We start from the raw sequence: 6,086 nt of genomic DNA, 5'->3' as shown, positions 1-6,086 counted from the left end.
AAATATTGGCTTTAAGTGTCTGAAGCGAACAAACCAAAAAATGACGGCAGAATATTTCAGTCCTTCGTGTAGAAAGTTTGAATTTTGTTTCCTGTGATAAAAAATGTGTATATATCCCAAACTCAATTCACTGCTGTCAACTTATTTTTACACGTGTTGAAATGTTGTATTTGAAGCGTAATGCACAACTTAAAGCAGTTAATCCTTTTAAAACGCTTGTATTATGTAACATTTGTGTCATAGTAACACTGAAGCACATTTCTAAAGAAAACTTTAATAGTAATATTGTTAGATTTCTTTTTTTAATTGCTTATAATCATGACCAACATAACCTGTACCTTGTACTGTGATTCATGCATGATAGTGATGACACCTCTATTTGCTGTGTTAGTCAGACATGTGGGGGTATAGCTCAGTGGTAGAGCATTTGACTGCAGATCAAGAGGTCTCCGGTTCAAATCTGGATGCCCCCTGTTTTCCTCAATCCGATGCCGCTTGGCGTCGGGACCCGAGGGTGGCCAGCCAATGACCCAGAGACACCTGTCAGCACAGACCAGGGTGATCAGGCAGCTGGTGCCGGTGTCTGTTTACATCCTGGGCACTGCAGAGGTGCCCATGAGCATGGCACAGGATGCGTAGGTGTCTGATTACAGCCCAGCCCTCTCGCTCTGACAGAAAAAGATCTACAACTGACAACGATAGCTAACGGCAGCAGTTACAAATACAAAATCGTGTTTGACATTCTCGTACTGTGCATGTGTGCATTCATGCAGCGGGGTTTACTTAGATGACGGTAGTTGTTGACTTAAATAAGCTTGAGTAAATATGATGAACAGGCTCAAAATGTCCCAGAATTGGTGATAAGTGTATTTTTTTTCACAACATTCAACAGGTTCATGTGTAAAATGTAGTTTTTGTGGTTTACACCTGCTGACCCTGACCTCGCATCCATCATATTTACTGCCTGTCATGAACTCCTGTTGCAGTTTATTACAAAAGTCTTTCATGTTGTGATTGCTCTCATGTCATTTTCATGCAATTGCAGCTCAGCAAAGGTATTTAGAGCAGGTATGCTAACTTTAAAATGTGTGGACAGGGCTGTTAGCGGACTGTACCTCCTCAGTTATGCTGCATCAAACGTTAGTTTTATGTTGTTCGGTTGTTTGTTCAACCCAACATTTTCCAAAATTACGACTGCGGGCAGTTTCCTCTGAAAACACTCTTAAATCATCCTTCATCAGCCTGCCCATGAAAACTGAGTGCTTGGTAACTTTGTTTGTGTACTCGGCTAAAAATATCTTTGTTTCCAAGGTAAATGTATACAGTTTGCAGTCTTTCATTACGTTTCAAGTCAGCCTTAACTCAAAATGACAGGAACAAAACAGAAACCAATCGTAACACCTAAAACAACAGATACAACCAGTCATTTCATGGATTTTCCAGGTGCAACAGTAAATGTTTGTGACAAACTTGCCTCCAACTGAAGCTAATTTGGATGTAAACTCTGCTCTCAAAGTAAAACCAGTGTCCTTCTTTATGAATAAAGCAGCTCCCTTTTGTTCCAGTGACACAGATTTGATCCCTGACTGCTACAGTTTCTTCTCTCAGATGGTGTTGCTCAGAAATAAGTCTTAAAATCTCCAAAACAACTGAGATATCACACAAGTCAACCTGAGTGATCGTGTGCTTTTAGTTACAGTCATGATGAAGTGAGCGCTTGAGAGCTGCTGTGTACAACTCTAAGTCAGAGCAACGAGGACACGATCCGCAGTAGTGCCACAGCGAAGAATGACGTGAATCTAAACTTGACCTACTTTCATCCAATGGGTGTTGTCAGGCTGTAATTCTATCTGCGCAGGTCGTGGCACATGGAAACTCATGCTTTCTAGTATAGTAACGGCTGAGTCACAGTGAAGTCCTCGTCTCCGCTCTGCCCGTTTGTTTGCTTTAAAATGATAAGTAAGCCTGTGTCGTCCGCACCGCTTGTTTTACACAAAAACTCCAGCTAAAACAGAGATGACAGGAATGTCGAGCCGAAGAAAAACTAGTTGCATGAGGAGATATTTGACAAAAGACTTACTGAAAGGGGCTGACTGTGCGTGTGGGACAAATCCCTTTACCTGAAACTGTCCTCATGCTCATATAAATGTCACGCCATATCAAAACTAAAGATCGTGAAGTCTGTTTTTTTGCATCGAGAAATTCAAAGCCCCGTCGAATGAAAATGTCCTCTCGTGCTCTGAAATTCAAACAGGTCGGACACTGTTGATGTTTTGTGAACGTGCTTATAAATCTCCTCTGAACTGTTGTTCCAACAGAAAGTGTCTTACGAACCTATCTCCCTGGCTTTCTTCAAATAATTGACTGGCTTAAATGGATCCTTTATAAGAATATGTTTGGAAAACGTTGCACAATTACCAGTAACAAAAAAAAAAAGGCAACAGGAAACTAATTTCTTCATCATTTCGATGGCACATTGGACAAAGACAGTTGTATTTTTCTAACCTGACGTGCCAGATGATCGCTCATAGATTCATAATAGAACTGGAAGCTTAATGCAAAGAAACTGTCACAGAGTCTTACGAGAATTGCTCACTAGGCGCCCAAAAAAAGTTTCTAGCTTCCAGGTTTACTTCCTATTTACGTGGCTAATCACTTTTCTCGTCTTCAGGAAAGTTTTAAAAATATCGAACCTTCGTGGATCAAAAATTTACAATAGAAAGCGTCATAACTGACCTTGTTTGTTTTGAAGTAGGGAAAAATTATCGGCCCGATAAAGGAAAACGTACATTATCGGCAGATAAAGACATTATGGCTGATGAATAGAACCGATAATACAAAGCCAAACATTTACACTCAGTACGTGGTGGTATGCACCTTTAAAGTTGGTTTGCCAGCTGCCAATAAACACGGAGAAGAAGAACAACGACCACAGAGTCGTCGCTGGAGTGCCAACGTTGTTTTTACAAGTTCAGAAGAAGAAGACACAATGTAACTTGCAGTACGTGTTACACAAGTGTTCGGAGTTTAACACGATAAACCTTTTTAGAGCTATGAATAACAGCTACCCTCAGGAGTGCATAAACTACAGGTTATTAACTTATTTTTAAATACAAACATGTGAAACTATTATTGGTATCGACTGAAGAAATCCCTATTTTGAAGTTTTATTCGTGTTACGTTTAGTATTGTTCGTCGACTTCGCTATCCAGGCAGTAGCAGCAGGCGACCGTATGAAGCGCACCGTTACTTTGAGTAGGTACACAAACAACACAAACATCAACGTTTTTAGACATTTTAATGCAGAATTCTTACATATTATATCTTTAACTTATACTGTATGTATGCTGATGTGTATCACGTCTGTGTAATCACTATCGATGGATCAAAACCATTTCTTGAACTCTTTATTTGGGGGTCAGGTCCTAAAATAGGACTGTGGCAAAAAAAAGAAAAGTACAAAGTGACGTTTACCGGTCTCATGATGTTTTACGGAGATGGTGAGCAAATGTATTTTTAGTTTTACGCTGTTTTCCAACTATTCACTCGAGGCAAAACGGAAGTCTGTTGTCCTGCAGCAACAGAGGCTGAAGACACAAGAGTGACTGGGAGCAAAGGTTAAAGGTCGGGACACATGTGCTGTATCTATGGGTCACATGGGGCCAGTCAGCTGCACATAAATACCTGAATGTTGGAGCATTTCTTCCGTCTTTCTGTGCAGTTGAGGTGTTTATGCAATATGTGCAAGAATAGTTTGTGTTTTCCACTGTGAGAAAAACTCTGTAGAGGGAAATTTGTGACGTATAAGCCGAACAAAACGTGTGTTGTTTGAGAGCGGTCAGCTGAATGGAGCAGCATGCCCCCAAATCACTGCAAGTTAGTCAAGGACACGTAAAAAAGACGAATTCAAAGAAGTTCAGCCCTATGAAAATGTGATTTCAGACTGTGACAGCGGAGCACAAAGACTTGTGTGTGGAAGCAGAGGGGATTACACGGTTTAACAGAGGCCTGCTGCTCAGTGTCAGGGCAAGATATTTGGGCTATGTTTGCTTTACAAATAAAGAAAATATTTTTAAGTTACTAAATCCTTCTCAAGTAACCTGAAAGTGAGTGCTCCTGCATGATGAGTGACAGCATTTGGCCTTGTTCACGTTTATATTCAGGGGCTAAGAAGGAAGATAATAAAAAGAAACACAACTTTTGCAGCAGTTTTCTTTAAATGCTTGAACGTTTGTTAAATAATCCCCTGCAACATTATCAGAACTCGCAGGAAACAAGATGAACTTGTTGCGTAAAGAAACTTGTTGTACCTCAAACCCTGGGACCATAAACACTGAAACTATCTGCATACTGAAACAGAAACACAATCCTGTATTATTTGTTTTTATTTTGGTGAACCCATCCACCCCACCCAACGCTCCCGACACCTTGTATGCGTGAAAAAAATCAGCCTTGTTTCAGACGTGTCGGGACCCGACGAGAGTAGCGGTTGCAGTCACACGGATCGTGCAATACGCTCACCAAGACACTGACCCGAATTGGCTCATCTCATACGAGCCTATTTTGTTGTCTGAGCTGTTTGGTTGCCGTGGAAACCTCCACCTGAACATACAGCTGTTATTAAATGACACTGAACCGCCTGCTGTTGACAAAGTCTATTTCTGATGCTCTATCACTGGGTAGCTGAAGGATCTGTTGTTTTTTTTTTTTGTATTCATTCATTTTCTAGACAGTTCAGGGCTGCAGGAGGCTCAAAGCAGACAGACGACATGAAAAAATAAAAATGTAGTCCCTGACTGTTTGTTTCAGTGTTCATTGCGAGGTGAGAAAGCTGCACTTCACAGACGTTCAGATTAAACGATCTCTGCAGTGATCACCTTCTCATCAGTGCAGCCCATCTAAACGCCTTCCCTGACTGTCGGACTTGTGACACGTTGGTGCTGAAATAATTGTTTATTAGTGGAAAAAAAAGGAGGTGTTGCTGGTACGGATCTGACAAGCAAAACAAAATCATAACCCAGATAAGAACCTCACCTGTGTCTCTGTACTCGGGAACATTGTCGTGTTGAAACAGGAGAGAAGTTTCCCCGAGCTGTGAGCGCACGATTGTCTGAAATATTTATCCTAAAGCACAAATGCTGTCGGTGCACGAACCAGGAAAACATCAACCCATAGTAGAAAAACAAAAAAGTGTGCAGACAGGTTTGTCAGAATGTTTCCACTGCACATTTATCTTCCTGACACTTTAATAAAAAGACATTTTGCCCGTTCTGACAATATGAAAATTACATAACAATCACAACCAAAAGCAGAAGCCCTGAACCCAGCGTTATAAATGGGTCAAACGATGTCACACGGCAAAGTTTTTCTCTTTCTGAGAAACGAGATAACAGGAGGAGGGAATACAAAATAAGCTTGATTAAATACACCAGAATAATCCAGCAGCACTGAGGCTTTAAGCCTGCAGCTTTCTGCTGAAATGATCCTGAATCTGCAACAAAACTATTCCTGTTACGTAACACTTAGCGAAGCAATTACACAGAGTCACAGGCTGTTATCCCCTCGCCCGTCACAGCAGAGTCTGACAGGACACAACCGTCCCGGCCGACACTGTCAGACCTTCACTCGGGCCCGACGCCTCTGTCAGAGGCAGAATATTCACAGGAATCCCGTGTAATCACCTCATACATGCCTGGAATGCGGATAAACAGCACGAGTTGCACATTATTCTCCTTTCAGGCCTATTTCAGAAGTTAAACCAAAGCGAGAGGCTTGACAATCAGTCTATTTTGACCAAATTTACAATGGTGCATCCTTTTGACCGATTAGAAACACATAAAAACCAACATTATCTGATGATAAGTGAGCGTTTATAGCATGAGAAGTGTTTAAAAATGGATCAGAACGACTGCAACGTGTTCCTGAGCGTTTCCTTTAATCCCGAAATCAGAGATCGTTTGAGAACATCAGCGGTCAACCTCATGAATGCTGACATGGTCAATAAAGTTTGGGCATCCACATACTTATGGCCACGTATATGACCTGCAGGAGGAAGAGTCTCCGATATGGTGCCTGCAAATACAGGA

Source organism: Pagrus pagrus (genome assembly GCF_965226575.1).
Source record: "Pagrus pagrus genome assembly, chromosome: 13".
Lineage (NCBI taxonomy): Eukaryota > Metazoa > Chordata > Actinopteri > Spariformes > Sparidae > Pagrus > Pagrus pagrus.
This window is presented reverse-complemented; position numbering follows the sequence as displayed.